This window comes from Thalassophryne amazonica, chromosome 11 (genome assembly GCF_902500255.1).
Source record: "Thalassophryne amazonica chromosome 11, fThaAma1.1, whole genome shotgun sequence".
NCBI lineage: Eukaryota > Metazoa > Chordata > Actinopteri > Batrachoidiformes > Batrachoididae > Thalassophryne > Thalassophryne amazonica.
The window spans coordinates 111,444,618-111,461,451 of record NC_047113.1 but is presented as its reverse complement, the minus strand read 5'-3'; the positions used below and the strand labels follow the sequence as shown (position 1 = coordinate 111,461,451).

Genomic DNA, 16,834 nt, shown 5'->3' with positions numbered 1-16,834 from the left:
TGGCCTCTTGGTCAGCCCCCTGACTCATACTTAGTCCTTACCGAGGCACACATTAATGCGTCCTGACGCCCTGGTTGACCCCCTGACCCTCCTGACATTTTGTCCCTTCAACTATCGGCTATTTGGCCACTCGCCTTATGGCCCCATTGCTCTTAGTGGGTCCTGTGGGTTCCCACTGGTCTTCCTGTTTCACTGCCTGTTTCTTATTCCTTGCATATTTGTTTTAGCCTTTCTGTCATAGACCTGTTTTGCCTAGCCATGTTTGAGTTGCTTTGTCTCTCCATGTTTGCTCCTATGCCTGTGTCTGTGAGACTGCAGTTGTGTCCGTCCACTTTCTGAGCTACGCCTCTGCATTCCATGACACATACAAGACATTTTTGTGTCAGTGGCCTGGACATGTTTCTGTGTGTGTGAGAGACAATCTTTACTCCCCACTAGGGATGGGTATTGATAAGATTTTATCAATATTGATGCCATTATCGATTCCGCTTATCGATCCGATTCCTTATTGATTCCCTTATCGATACCTCTTGTGAATTTTCTGTGTACTAAAAGTAGGCTTTACAGGTTTTCTATGTCAACATTTTAAATTGGTCACTGGATCCTTGATCTCTGTACATAAATAAAAATAAATAAAATCTGTAGTTTTTGTCAAAAGCATTTCCTTTCAGACATTTTGACATGAATGTCTCTCTGTACCTCTGAGCTGAACTCAGTCGGCTGCTGCACGTCAGCACAGGACGTCTTGTTTTGGAAGGAAAAAAAATGTTTTGATCGACCGCAGTTTGTTTGTATTACAACATTTGGAAAGAGGTGTCATTTGATTTAAACGGTGTTTCGCTTTGAAGTTATTAATTCCGACTGGACTCTATCGTTCTAACTTGACTCGGCAGAGAGACGCGCAGCGTTTGGAGCTGTGTGAACAGAACGGAGGATGATTCTCATTTCTTTCTCGCAACAAGACACGAGTCCCAGTTAGTGACTTTACTCTGCACAAAAGTGACTCACGATTGACATATTCAGGGATGAAAGTGGTGAAAAACAAAAAAAGCTGAAACTCAAAATTACCCCCCAACACCACCCACATGAAAATGTTTGAATTCTAGAAGCTCTGAAATGCAATCTGGGATTATTCCAGACAATAAACTGCAGTGAGCGCAGCATCCATTTAGGTGAGAAAAAAAACAACTTTCCTTATTCAAATTCATTCCAGTAGTATTCTGCTCTTACTAGGATGCAGCAGTTTTCTAGTTTGGCAGATAGTTCTGAAGGAAATCACAGACAGATTGAAAATATGGTTTGACCGAAACAAATTGTCATTAAACTTAAATAAAACAGGGATGAAGTCAGTGGTGGGCACAGTTACGATAATCCAATAACAGATAATTATCGAAGATAATGTTTTTATTATCGGATTATCTTTTTAGATAACTTTAAAAACCATTATCGGACTAATTATCTTCCGATAACTTTTTGACCGATAACGTAGTAAACAAAGCTGAACAGCAGCAAACATTTTTAAAATTTAAAATCAGTTGAGCACCTACCTGTTAAACGTTTCCTAACAGATGTATAGTTCCACCCTCTGCAAGCTGCTTCTATGAAAAACTGCTCTATCCTTTACTGGCAAAGGAGAACTGGTCACAAAAAAAAAAAAAAAAAAATCATTTCCTTTAACACCATACTGATACGCTGGCAATATCACCCAAGTCATCCAGAGGCATACATTTTTTATGGTTCAAATTGTAACCAAACTAATTTTGGTTATTTAAAATTACTGTCATGTCTGAAGTTTTATAAAGTGAAAATATCAGATATATGTTTTAGCTTTAAAGTAATGTGCTAATTTTTAAGGTTTTAGTGACCACATGCTGTGCCCAGCAGTGCATTATAGGTAGGATAGGGTAATCTCAGTACGTTCACGACAGGACAAATACATTTCAGACACTCTGTTCAGGCTCCACGGACAACAGCATTAAACTCTAGTGCCTAAAACTCTCGTGAATATATTCTCTGGGTTTATAGACGTTGTCATTGTATTTGCGTTTGTTAAATTCCACGCATCTTAAATGTAGCAGACACGGATTATCTGGAATTTTATTTTGGCAAGTTTTCAAGGCCTCTAGTGCCATCTACTGGCCAGTAGTGTTCATGGCAGTTCATGGCAGTATTCGTCCTGAAGCTGAACAGACACTGTATGATATTTTTAATCACTGTACTCGGTTTCAGTTCAAACTGTACCACAGAACCGCACGGTGTAAAAGTTCAGAGCGCATGATTTATGTTCTCACACACGTAAAACCACAACGTCAGACTTGTGTTTCCAGAAGAAAAACGTAAGCTTTTTTTCAAACTTAATTTACAAAAACTCTCGATGGGAGACATCAAAGTTTAAAAACAAAACAAAACAATAAAAAAAACATTAGAAGACAGCTCTGCGGTGTTTGCACATGCACAGTGCGAGCGGTTGGATGCTTGTAGCTCTAAAGCAGCAGGATACCCTCACGACGGCCGACCAGAATAATATCAAACAGGTTTGATTTTCATTCGACCATACGATCGGCGATCAGGAGGTGGTCGTGAGATGTTAAACACAGCTTGTTACTCCATGTACACTACACAATGCAGGACGCGTGATTAACCTGAAACTCGGTCCAAAAAATTCTTGCACGAATGAAAAATCATCTGAAAAAGGCCAAAACTCGCACAGTGTAAAGCCAACATTTATGTGTCAGGACAATATTGAGTGCACGTTTTACAGTATAATAAAACGTGCGCATGGCACTAATAAAATGACCGCACATTCTCTCCACACGCAAAATATTTTGCAATGACACTTCCAGGGTTCCATAAAAATGCCTGTTTTTACGAATAAAAATAGAATATTTTAAAAAAGCACATTTATCTGTAAACACCAACACACGACACACGTCACATTAACATGTTGGTTTACATAATGAATGACTGAACCAATCAGTGTTTAGCAGAGGCACTTTTACCCAGAATCCTTTGTGATTTGTCTGTGTTTGTTACAAAACCTCAGAATTAGTGCATTATTCAACATGTTATATTTTAACTTTGTACAAATGACAGAATTGACATTAATGGAGTTATTCTATCAGTATTCACACCAAACCATAAGCATGACAAGTCAGCATGACTTTATTTTCCAAGACCTCCGCCTGACCGGAGCGTTTTGATTTGTAGAGAGCTGGCTTTGCGGCTGCTCTTACCTTGGGTCTGTGCTGTAAGCCGTGTCGTAAACAAGAGCTTCGAGCAGGGTGCAAGATGTCCAAACATAGAAGTGTGGGCTCATAGTTTGGGTCTTTTGTCGCTTTTGATGTTTCCAAAAGCGATTGTCGTGTTAAAACTCAAATTCAGTTTATTAGTAGTTGCAAATGTACCAGAGACAATACTGGAATTTATCGGTTATCTGTAACTTCCGATACATTTTTGGGTGGTTTATCTTTATCAAAGATAAATTTTCAGTTATCTGATTATCTGTTATCGAAGTAAATTTTTTGGTTATCTGTGCCCACCACTGGATGAAGTGGAGGTGTAAGAGTCATTTATTTCTATATGTATTTATTTATTTTCATTGTTAGTTGGTTTTATCTTTTCTGTTGTGTTTTGTTTCATCAGGTTCTTTTTGTGTCTTTCTCTAAAATTGCATTGTAGCATTATTAGCTATTATGAGTTATTATTACCAGTATTGTTGTTGCTATTATTAATAATATATGAATAAAAATAAATTTAAAAAGATTACAATTTGACTCTTTTACAACGAATGCGGAGCCATTAATTATTATACAGAAAACAAATGCACATCATTGTGCTGAGATGTGAACATTGAAAATGCCATAGACATGCTAACGCATTAGCATTGGTCCGGTTTTTAAGTTATAAAATACATCTATCAACTGTTTCAGAAGACCATAACAGGTTGGTTTAACATTAAAAAGGTAAATATTACTCACAGACATATGCCCTTTAGGGTTTTAGTGGGGAAAATGAAAGATAAAGCGAAATAAAACAAAGAACCAATGAAGCAGCAGATCGAAGCACTGCTTCCATCTGCGAATCACTGCTTTGATTGGTTCAAGGTTCAGCTGCAGAAAAGTTGATTACAGACCCACTGCAGGGTCTGTAATCAGTGTAGAGAAATTATCATTTTTCTGACAAAAACAACGGCCCTTCTGAAGGACCGATAAGGGAATAGTTAAGCAAAAAGGTTATTGATGTCGGTGGATTGAATCATTTCTTAATGATACCCAAAAGGAACCGGTTCTCTATACCCATCCCTACTCCCCACACAGCAACGCCCATCATGTTCTGTGGATTCCTCCAATGTATGTGGGATTAAAGCTGGTTGATGTTTCATATAACTGTTGCATAGTCAGTAGTAGTTAGTAGATACAGATAGTGTGCGGAACTACTGTCATTTTTGTTGCTGATAATGAATATTAGCTGTACTTTTTTATATTGAAGTAAAACAATTTCATCAGCATCTTGTAACTATCAAAGTCTACAACTAAGCAGCATATATATGTGCGTGAGTCATCCTCCTCATCTGAGTCTCCATTAGTAACAACTCGTTTGATACATTTAAGTCTCACAACTAGACAGTAAGACAAGAAGCATCAGGACCCTAAAGTCCAGGGCCCATATCCACAAAGTATCTCTATTTCTTCAAATTTTCCCTTGGCAAGATAAAAGTTATTCACAAAGCATCTTTGGGCCTTAAGACAGCTCCTAAGGTGCAAAACTGTTAAGATGAGGGAGGAGATCTTTTAAGAAACCTAAGAGGGTCTCAAACAGAGAAGATAATGGAAAGAGGGAGAAGGAGAGATATTCTCTTTATGTTGAATAGCAGTGATTTAGTAACACGCTAACTACTTGATAATGTTTGTGGTGGACCTCATTAGGAATGAGCTTACTTTTCCCACCCCGCATAGTAATGTAGTAATGCCTGAGATGAAGGCCATTATATATATATATATATATATATATATATATAAAATAAAAATATTATCTATATTTGTACATAGAAATTTTCATTGCACTGTCCTGTAGGATTTTATACTTATAACTATACTTTTTTTTTAGTTTTTCTGTTTGCACTGAAAAAGGAGACGCTCTCTCCAATGTCATTGTACATCATTTTCTAATTTTGATAACATATATTATTAATATCAAAGTAAGCGATGCCAGCCACAGCCTAAAATCACCTGTTTGAGAAGAATTTGGCTTGTGTGCTGCAATCTCTGCTCTCGCTTTGGATTGCAGCACGTACCAGCGCCTCTCACACTTGCTTCTTGGAACAAATATGAGAGGCGCTCTCCTATGGAGAGTAAACATAACAATATAATACTCGGCATGTGAATGAGGGACATTCTGTTGTGTGGGCCGCTGAAGAGGAGGTACTGCTGGCCCACCACCACCAGATGGCGCCCTGCGTGGAGTGCGGGCTTCAAGCACGAGAGGGCGCCGGAGCCACTGGGAGTGACAGCTGTCACTCTTCATCAGCACCAGCTGTCACTCAGTCAACTCATCACCATCTCCATAAAGGCCGGACTGCGACTCCACCTCCTCGCTGAGAAATCAACTACCATTCAGGTAACTTCTCTGCTGACTTACATTAAGTAATAATCTGAACTTCTTTGCAGCCGTTTTCCTGTGGTGTGTCCTTATCTGTGGGATTGGCGTTTGGTGTGGACTGCGACGGCTTCGCCTCACACCCCAAACCAGATAAGTGGTTAAACAGGAGCTGCACGAGTGTGTGATTGGAGGTGGAGGTGCTCCCTCCTTAAAGAACACAGACTGTGGGATTACTGAGTGTGCGAACTCACACTCATCAATACTGTTTCTGTTCTCTGCCAGCAGTATCGGGTCTGACTGCTGAAGACAGTGGCCACCTGGGGCGCAGGGCTTGGCGGCTCCGGTGTTCTTCAGGTCCGTTGGTGGTGGAAGCTGTGTGGGATCCGGCTCTTCTCTCGCCAGACGTCTTCTATCTTCGAGCCTGCCCACACGTCACCTTGTGTATAATTGACATTCCACCATATTGTTTTTGTCTGTACTTCGTTGTGCGATTCACAACATTAAATTGTTACTTTTTGGCTTATCCATTGTCCGTTCATTAACGCCCCCTGTTGTGGGTCCGTGTCACAACACTTTCACAACACATTCAAACATTATGAAGCTGTGTAACAATTCATTTCATTTTGCTGAGTTTCAACATCCATCCATCCATCCATCCATTTTCTTCCGCTTTATCCGGAGTCGGGTTGCGGAGGCAACAGCTCAAGCAAAGTCGCCCAGACCTCCTGATCCACACACACCTCCCCCAGCTCCTCCGGGGGAACCCCAAGGCGTTCCCAAGCCAGCCGAGAGATGTAGTCCCTCCAGCGTGTCCTGGGTCTTCCCCGGGGCCTCCTCCCAATGGGACGTGCCCGGAACACCTCTCCAGCGAGGTGTCCAGGGGGCATCCGGAAAAGATGCCCGAGCCACCTCAACTGACTCCTTTCGACATGGAGGAGCAGCGGCTCGACTCCGAGCTCCTCCCGAGTGACCGAGCTCCTCACCCTATCTCTCAGGGAGCACCCAGCCACCCTGCGGAGGAAACTCATCTCGGCCGCTTGTACTCGCGATCTCGTTCTTTTGGTCATAGAGCCAAATCTCATGACCATAGGTGAGGATCGGAACGTAGATCGATCGGTAAATCGAGAGCTTTGCCCCCCTACTCAGCTCTCTCTTCACCACGACAGTCCGATACAGTGACCGCATCATTGCAGATGCTGCACCGATCCATCTATCGATCTCACGCTCCATCCGTCCCTCACTCGTGAACAAGACCCCGAGATACTTAAACTCCTCCACTTGAGGCAAGGACACTCCACCGACCTGAAGAGGGCAAAGCACCTTTTTCCGGTCAAGAACCATGGCCTCAGATTTGGAGGTGCTGATCTTCATCCCGGACGCTTCACACTCAGCTGCAAACCGCCCCAGTGCAAGCTGAAGGTCCTGATTTGACAAAGCCAACAGAACCACATCGTCCGCAAACAGCAGAGATGAGATTCTGTGGTTCCCAAACCAAACCCCCTCTACACCCTGGCTGTGCCTAGAAATTCTGTCCATAAAAATAATGAACAGAACCGGTGACAAAGGGCAGCCCTGGCAGAGGCCAACGTACACTGGAAACAGGTTTGACTTACTACCAGCAATGCGAACCAAGCTCCTGCTGCCGTCGTACAGGGACTGGATAGCCCTTAGCAAATGACCCCGGACCCCGTACTCCCGGCGCACTCCCCACAGGGTGCCCCGAGGGACACGGTCGAACGCCTTCTCCAGATCCACAAAACACGTGTGGACTGGTTGGGCGAACTCCCATGAACCCTTGAGCACCCGATGGAGCATGTAGAGCTGGTCCAGTGTGCCGCAATCAGGATGAAAACCACACTGCTCCTCCTGAATCCGAGGTTCGACCATCGGTCGAATTCTCCTCTCCAGTACTCTGGAATAGGCCTTACCGGGGAGGCTGAGGAGTGTGATCCCCCTATAGTTGGAACACACCCTCCGGTCCCCCTTCTTAAACAGAGGGACCACCACCCCAGTCTGCCAATCCAGAGGCAGACTAACCACCTCGGTGACTTCGGCCTGGGTAATGGATGAGTCCGCCTCTGAGTCCCCAGTCTCTGCTTCCTCTTCGGAAGACGTGACGATGGGATTGAGGAGATCCTCGAAGTACTCCTTCCACCACCCGACAACATCCCCAGTCCAGTAACAGCTCCAGTGCGGGTGGAGAGCTGCTTCCGCCTCCCGAGGCGTCGGACGGATTGCCAGAATCTCTTCGAGGCCGACCGAAAATCATCCTCCATAGCCTCCCCGAACTCCTCCCAGACCCGGGTTTTTGCCTCTGCGACCGCACAGGCTGCGGCACGCTTGGCCTGCCGGTACCTGTCAGCTGCCTCTGGGGTCCCACCTACTAACAAAGATAAGTAGGACTCCTTCTTCAGCTTGACGGCATCCCTTACTTCCGGTGTCCACCACCGGGTTCTGGGATTGCTGCCGCGACAGGCACCAGAGACCTTGCGACCACAGCTACGAGCGGCCGCATCGACAATGGAGGTGGAGAACATGGTCCACTTGGACTCCATGTCTCCCAGCTCCCCCTGGATCTGGGAGAAGCTCTCCCGGAGGTGGGAGTTGAAGACCTCACTGACAGACGGTTCCGCCAGTCGTTCCCAGCAGACCCTCACGAAACGTTTGGGCCTGCCAGGTCTGACGGCTTCCTCCCCTCCCAGGGGATCCAACTCACCACCAGGTGGTGATCGGTTGACAGCTCTGCCACTCTCTTCACTCCAGTGTCCGAGACACATGGCCAAAGGTCAGATGATACGACTACAAGGTCGATCATCGACCTCCGGCTCAGGGTGTCCTGGTGCCACGTGCGTTTATGGACACCCTTGTGCTCGAACATGGTGTTCGTGATGCACAAACTGTGACTAGCACAGAAGTCCAACAACTGAACACCACTCGGGTTCAGATTGGGGAGGCCGTGCTTCCTGATAACCCCCCTCCAGGTCTCACTGTCACCGCCCACGTGGGGGTTGAAATCCCCCAGGAGAACAATGGAGTTCCCAGTCAGAGCGCTATCTAGTACCCCTCCCAGGGACTCCAGGAAGGTCAGGTACTCTGCACTGCTGCTTGGCCCGTAGGCCGAGACAATGGTGAGAGACCTGTCCCCGACCCGAAGGTGTAGGGACGCGACCCTCTCGTTTACCGGAGTGAACTCCAACACATGGCGACTGAGCTGGTGAGCAATAAGCAATGCGACCCCAGCTCTCCGCCTCTCCCCGTGGGCAATGCCAGAAAAATGAAGCGTCCAGCCCCTCTCCAGGAGTTGGGTACCAGAGCCCAAGCTGTGCGTGGAGGTGAGCCCAACTATCTGTAGTCGGTATCGCTTAACCTCCCGCACAAGCTCAGGCTACTTCCCCCCTAGCGAGGTGACATTCCACGTCCCAACAGCCAGGGGCCACCCGCCCTCGACCGCCACCCAGTCCTTTCAACGTCATGATATTAAATTATTTTGATGATTACACATTTCTTAATACAGTCAGATTGTGCTGTCCATTAACTAAGAGTGTGGAGCGCATTTTTTTCTCTTTACCTTTTTGTGACAACCAATCACAGCTTTTAGAGGACTACGTCATACCTAGCAACGGGATCAACCCCGGCTCCTCACAGAGATAAAAGTTTCTATCCACTCCTTGCTCAGAGTTGCTCTCAGACACTTCCTGCATCACTCTTACGCTAAGATTACTTGCTAGGAATCTTTAGGCTATGTTGGGAGCTCTCTGAGAGGACTCTGAGATATTTTGTGAATACAGGCCCTGGACCTTTTTTCTGCTGGAAAGATATTAGCATCACCAAACACCTCTGCCCAGAGACCCAATTTCTCTAGAACCTCTTCCCAGGCATCTCTGGTTCTCAAAGGCTGAGGACCAAGAGTCATGAATGACATTGCTGTGATAAGTGAATGACTCATTATAAGAATCATATTTATTTGTTGTAGTGTCAGATTGTGACATAAAGTATTTTCTTGAGTATAAGTTCCTTTGTTTTGTCTGTCCATAGACCTCACTTTTTAACAGTTTCCTTCATGGCAAGTTTAACAATGGACAGGAACACCATAGGTCAGGGTTCACAGTGGATCCAGTATAGATCCACACTGGATTTGGCAAAAAAAAATTTTTTCTTTTTTTGTCTTTTGAAAAGGTCTCCCATTCAAGTACTAATCAGAACCTTCTCTATATAGCCAGCCCAGTCTCGCATTTTTTTTTCTTTTGTGCTCCCATCACGAAATGAGTCAAATTTTTGTGACTTTTTTTTTTTTTTAACTCACTATTACTAACCCTACTCCTACCCCCAACACTAACCATAACCACCCCGACCCCCCCCTGCTTCACTTTTAATTTCGTGCAGTTATCACGGAATGAATGAGAATGAATTTGTGCTGCCGTGACAAAAATGAGGCGCTTTTCATGCCAGTATCATGAACCAATAGATTAATGTATATTTCGTGCTGCTGAATCACGATTTGCCGTGAGACTGGGTTGGTACAGCTCGTGAGATTTGACGGTATCAGGCATACACAAACCAGAGGAGCTGCACTGCACACCACAGCACGGTGGACTTACATTTGAAAAATAAACAAGATGGCAGATAAATGTGGGATGGGCAACATACTGAATGTTATTTTGTGGAGGTTGGACCACAGAAAACATCAGATGGACATGTATTTCTGACCACAGCATTGGTAAGGCTGCAATAAAATGGGAGGCAAATTGATTATTCATTTTCTATACCCACTTACTCCAGTCAAGGGTCACAGGGGGGCTGAAGCCTATCCCAGCAGTCATAGGATGTGAGGTGAGGTACACCCTGGATGCCAGTCTCTTTCAAGGACACATTTATGCACACTCATTCACCCCCACCACCAAGGTTGGGTAGGATTACTTTGAAAGAATACATGTGGATTACATGTATGTATGTATGTATGTACGTACATTTGGATTACTTGTAATCTGATTACTTTTGGATTACATTTCAAAGTAATCCTACCCAACCTTGCCCACCACCTACAGTCAATTGGGCAGCACAGTCTCGTTTGAAGGCGGGCGCTAAAGGGGTAAAACATGATGCGTGTGACGTAATATCTCTACTTCTGGGGACAGAAACACAGCACTTTCACTGAGATTTTGGGCAAATTACATGCAAACAAAATGAAAATACAAAATAAAAGTGACAATGTGGTGGAAAGTGGACATGTGTTGCAGTTTGTTTATGACCCAGAGCTCAAATGCATCGAGGCGGTTTTGCAGGCAAGAGAATGCAGCTACTCTGGTTAGCTGTGTAGGCCAACACTTACCAACACGACGTCTCCCATTCGCCTCGTCTTCCTTTCTCCACTGGAAACCAAAAAAACTTGCACTTTTCACAACTGCCTTGGTGTACATTTTGGTGTAGATTTTGCATTATATCTAAATCAAAAGGGCCTCAATCATAGCAGTGTCATGCAGCCATCTGTGATGGGTTATTTTTTGGTGTTTGTTCAGGGCTGTTCCCCTATTTAGTCTGTTAAGTTATTTCTTTGTTTTATTTGTGTTAACAGTCCTTCAGGTTTCATTTGATTTTTGCAGTTCCTGTCTCTGTGTTCAGGTTATGACTTGGGGGTCAAGTGTTGTATTTCTCTTCATATGGAAGTCTGTTCTCTGCTGCACTCTGGTGTTCTCCTTTTGTGAGTACATGTTCTTTTTGTGTAATCAATACAGGTGTGCCTCATTAGTTCAGCTGGTTATTTAAGGTCACATTTTGAGTTAGTCTTTCTTCTCATGTTGTGGTGGTATGAATTATATTATTGATCATTGTAATTCTTTAAGTTTATTTGTTTGTTTGATATGTTCAGGTAATTCCCTGGAGCTCTAAGCATATTTGGCTTTTGTTTGTACTTTCTGTTTTGACTGGTTTTTCCCTCACCCTGTGTTCAGGGTTATTTGTATTTTAGTTGTAACTTTCCTCACTCTTGCTGTTTTTTTTTTTAAACCTCACCCCTATCTGGATAAAGCCTATTTTTGTTGAAGCCTTACTCACTCCTGTTTTTGTATATCGGGCTCATTGACTGTTTATTAAAACTTGGCAACTTTTTTGAACTCACCTCCTGTGTTTTAGCTGTCTTGCATTTGGGTTCTATTCTGTTAAATACCTGGCTCTGAATCCTGACAAGCAGGAGGTGGTGATGGTAGAAAATATATATATATATTTTTTCAAATGTGCTTACATCCACTTCAGAGATTGTGCATTGTGTAATTTGGGAGATATTTCATATAGGAAGTGGGTGTCTACCAGGACAAAAAAAAAAAAAAACCCAATGCAAAAAATAAAACTGCAATATATACTGTAATTTTAACATCTTTCGAAATATTAGAATGTAATTGTTTTGGCTTCATGATTAGTTTTGATGAACCCTGCACTGAACACAACATTCAAGTTTATGATATATAATGCTCCTGACTTGGTAGTACTTGTTTTAGAGAAGTCACAAAAGCTACATAAGTACTGATATTATTACAGTGATCATGCAATTACACATGTAATTTCAAGTCACAGCATGGCAAGTTGTAAATCAAGTGTCATGGCCAAGGCAAAAACAAAAGAAAAAGAATTTGAAACTAAATAATTTGATAAAACCTTTGACAGTGGTTTATGTTTTTTTAAAGTTTTTGAAAAGCATGGCCTCCTCCTAAGTTCTGTTATTAACACAGTGTGACTGAAATAAAACCTTTGACAATGGTTTATGTTTTTAAAGTTTTTGAAGAGCGTGGACAAACTTTACACATAGCCAGATAATTGAAAATAGACCATACTTTGTTACATTCAAGGGGTGGGGGTTATTTTCAAGATATAGGATTAATTTTGATGCCAAAATGCTGGTATTAATATTGTGAATCATTTCCCAGTGCATGTATTGAAATTCTGACTTGTGATTTTACCACCTCCTGCTATCAATCACTCATTTTCCTGTTATGGATTTACCTATGCCACCAAAATTGGACAGAACTTACAATTTTATGCCTGTTTTCCATCAGTCAGAAGCCATATAACAAAAGACAATGACAAATTGTGCATAGCAAAGACAACCAATGTTCTGTTAAAATGATCTGAAAAAAGAATTCAGAAACCAGAACTGAAAAAACTCAATCAAAATTTGAATTCAAGTGCATGAACTAAATGCATCCTCCTAACATTTGATCACATCTAATTTAGCTTATGAAAAGCACTTCTAACAGGACTCTAACAGGTAAAATGTGTGCAATTGGAAGCTAGTGTTGGCAGAGTTTTGTGCTCGATGAGCACGGTGCTCGAGTTTATTTATTTTAATGGGCTCCTGAATTTGGGAATTTGTTCATTGTTGTAGTGTAATATAATTATTGGACGTTTTTTGTTTTTTATCATCTTGATTCCTGGCAAGGTTTTTATTATTATTACGATCATTATTATTATTATTATTATTATTATTATTATTATTGAATGGGTGATTTTTCAGTATATAATTTGCAGCAGAGTGTAAGTAACAGGATGTCCCAAAGTAGTAACAATAAATAAACTGTGACTTTTACTCCAGAAAATACTAATAGATAAAATGTGGAATGCCTGATATACAGTGTGCACGGCTGCCATCACTACACTGATTTAATCAAAGCATCAGCGTTCCAACCTACAGATTAGATTTGTCTGTAAATGTGCCTCAGACACTCCTTCAGTCCACTGTGTCATCTGCACTCAAATGAGCAGCCAAACAGGGCTGGTATGCAAACATGGAGAGATGAGTCTCACTGTAGCATGAAGTCTGACATCAAACATTTTCTTAGAATTTGTTAGTCTGAAGTGGAGTGACTGGCTCAGGTCCACAAGCCACGTAACCCCATCATCATCATCCCAAAAAGATGACTGACAACAACAAAGGTGCCAACAAGGAGGGGGAAAGGGAGGAGATGCTCTTCTAATTAATACAAGGTTGTAATCATTTCTCTTATTTCTGTTACCTGTCTAATATGTCTGTTGACAGGCTGGTTCAGTAGGACACAAATGCGAGGCTCACCCACACAGCTCTTGTTGAAAAAAGGCTTTAGTGAGGAAAGCAATGGTCGGTACACGGGAAGGCAGTCTAAAATACACACCAGCAGTACAATGATCATCATGCTTAGGCGAGGTCGGAACTGCTTGGCAGGAGGTTGAAAACACACCGAAGCAGGCAGGACTAGAAAATACGAAACCCACAGCTGGAAAGAGGGTCTTACTTAACATAAGGTCATTAACATAGGATCACTGTCCTCAAAATCACTAAGTAAAAGATCTAATTATGGAACACCATTTAGATATGATGGGTTTATGTGAAACCTGGCTTAAACCTACTGCTGGCCTGCCCACCAGTGTAGACATTTGGTTAATCCCTTGTGATACAAAGCAAGGCAGAGGTGTTGCTCTAATTTATGAAACATGAGATAAGGTTGAGGTCAAAAACAGGCAACAGGTTTAGTACACAGCAAGGCAAAAAAGTCAAGATCAAGAACAAAGTACAGAGCTGGAAAGAAGACACAAGTGACAATGGCAACCGGTAAAGGCATGAGGAAAAGGTTTAAGGAGCAATTGGCAAAATAAGATACAGGTGTGGGAGAACAACCAGGAAGAGGGTGTGGCAAACAAAAAGGACAAGACATGCCCAGATCCCAACCACCAGACAAGAGAGTACAGTTAGAAAAACACCAAGCAGATCAAAACCAGAACACAGAGAAAGAGGAGCATCTGAATGCGAGGTGTGGAAGGACAAGATCCGGGTCCAGAATAAAGCAATAGGGAATACAGGAGTGTTCCTCTGGACCATACACCAGCCAATCAACCAGATACTGGATCCCCTGGCCCTGATGAGTGGACAGGAGCCACTGAACCGTGAAGACCGGGCCACGGTCCATGAACCAGGCGGGAGGAGGGGGAATGGCAGGATGTCAGAGGGTGCAGGTCTTCACAGGCTTGACCTGGCTGATATGAAACATCAGGTGAACATGCATGGCCCTTGGGAACTTGAGAGAGACAGCCACCGGATGGACAACCTTGGATACAGGGAAAAGTCAGACAAACCTGCGTTTTCTCGTGTCCACCCATAGTGGCAGATGCTTTGTGGATAACCAGACTTTTTGCCAGGAAAGTAGGATGGAGCAAGAGACCTCTTGTGATCTGCAGTAGACTTGTAGATGACTGACGACCGGAGGAGTGTTTGATGGGCCTGCTCACAGGTCTTCCTACATCTCTCCACCATGGCCAAGGTGGACAGGACCAGGAATTAGAGTCTGTGGATGGAAACAAGGTAGGCTGAAAACCATGGACAACATGAAATGGAGAAAAACCTATGGGTGAGGACGGCAAGGTTATGAGCTTGTTCCACCCAGAACATATGTTTGGACCAGGTTACAGGATGTCAAGTGGATGTAATGGAAAGTCCTTTTTCAAGTTCATGATTAATCCATACAGTCTGACCATTAGACTGGGGTGATGGCCATAGGACAGGGTGAGAGACATTCCTAAGTGACGACAGAACTCAGCCCAGAACCGGGTCTGGAACTGCCCAGAACTGCGGTCCCATGGGAAACCATAGTATCAAAAGCAATGGTATCCAATGTATTCCAGAAAGGGCCAAGGGGGTACACATTTTCTTTGCAGGCACTGACTCCAGCAGGTGATTTCACTAATGAACTCATCCCAACTGCTTAAAGTGATGTTAACACACTTGTGAAAGGACGGCCCCATCCCAATATCGTCGTAAACCTTGACCACGAACTGCCAGCCAGCATCTGGGAGGAGCAGCACCAGAGCTGATGAGAAATGCTGTTTTAGAGCCAGAAAACACCTCACATTCCTCTGATCAGGCATCTGTGGAGTGAAGTGAGATTATGTAAGGGAGATGCTAATGTACTGAAATTGCAAATGAACTTTCAGTGAACGTTTGCAAACTTCTGCACCTCCCTGCAGGTGTGTGGTATGATCCATTCAGCCACAGCTGTCACCTTGACTGGATCCCTCCTAACCTTCCCCTCAGACAGTACAAACCCCAGAACAGAAACTGAGGATTTGTGGAACTCTCATTTCTCCGCCTTCACAAATAGCTGATTTTGAAGGAACAGCTGAAGGACCGACTGAACATGCTGCGCGTAAGTCTTTTCATCGGGGGAGAATATCAGGATATCATCTAGGTATACAAACACAAAACGATTAAGCATGTCATGGAGTACATCACTGACCAAATTCTGAAAGGTTGCAGGAGCATTTGTGAGACCAAAAGGCATGTCAAAGTATTCATAATGAACAGTGGGTGTGTTAAATGCCGTTTTCCACTAATCCTCCTCCTGTATTCTGACCAAATGTTACGAATGTCTAGTTTGGTAAATACTTTGGCTTCCTCTAGAGGCTCAAATGCCAAAGCAAGCAATGGGAAGGGGTGTCTATTCTTCACTGTAATGTCATGAAGACCTCTATAGTCAATACAAGGTTGTAATGTCTTATCTATCTACTCCACAAAGAAGACTCCTACACCCAGCAGGAGATGAGGAAGGTTGGATTAATTCTGTGGTGAGTGATTCCTGGATATAAATGTCCATGGCTTTTCATTTTGGCCCAGAGAGGGATTATAACGTGCCCCTTGGGGATGTGGCTCCAGGCAATAGGTCAATTGCACGGTCATACAGATGTGGAGGCAGAGACTTGGCCTTGGCCTTACTAAATACTGTGGACAGATCATGATAACAGGCGGGGACATCAATTAGATCTGGGTTAGCCAGTGTCTGTGGTTTCTTAGGTTGGACCTGGCATGTGAGCTGACATGATGGAACCCCAAGACCGAATTTGCCCAGTGGTCCATGTGGTCCGTGTAAAATGGTTGCCCAAAATAACAGAATGTGTCATCTTGACAAAAATATGAAAACTTAGGGACTCAGTGTGTCCATCAGGAAATGCTAGCTGCACTGGCAGCTAGCGGAGTGAAACTTAAAACACTGCCATCCACAGCATTCCCCTCCAGGGGTGTGGTACTGGATGCATCTTAAGGCTCAGGCTCCTGGTGGCAGATGGGTGCAGACGATTTGCATCTGAACCAGAGTCTATGAACAATTATACTGTTTCAGAAGTGCCATTAAAAGAGATTATGGCTTCAACTTCATTGGCTTCAACTGCGGAGTTAATAATGTTCTGTTGTTCCATAGGCCATCTGTCCACTTTGATGGCCAAA

The 16,834-nt window shown here is 43.5% G+C and overlaps 1 long non-coding RNA gene across 1 annotated transcript; it reads left to right on the top strand.

Annotated features, from left to right (window-relative positions):
• Window positions 1-5,029: 5,029 nt before the first annotated feature.
• LOC117520793 lies at window positions 5,030-11,450 on the top strand. The gene is made up of 3 exons (XR_004563764.1): window positions 5,030-5,113; window positions 9,117-9,119; window positions 11,439-11,450. It is a non-coding gene; the product is annotated as an uncharacterized LOC117520793 (long non-coding RNA).
• The last annotated feature ends 5,384 nt before the right edge of the window (window positions 11,451-16,834 follow it).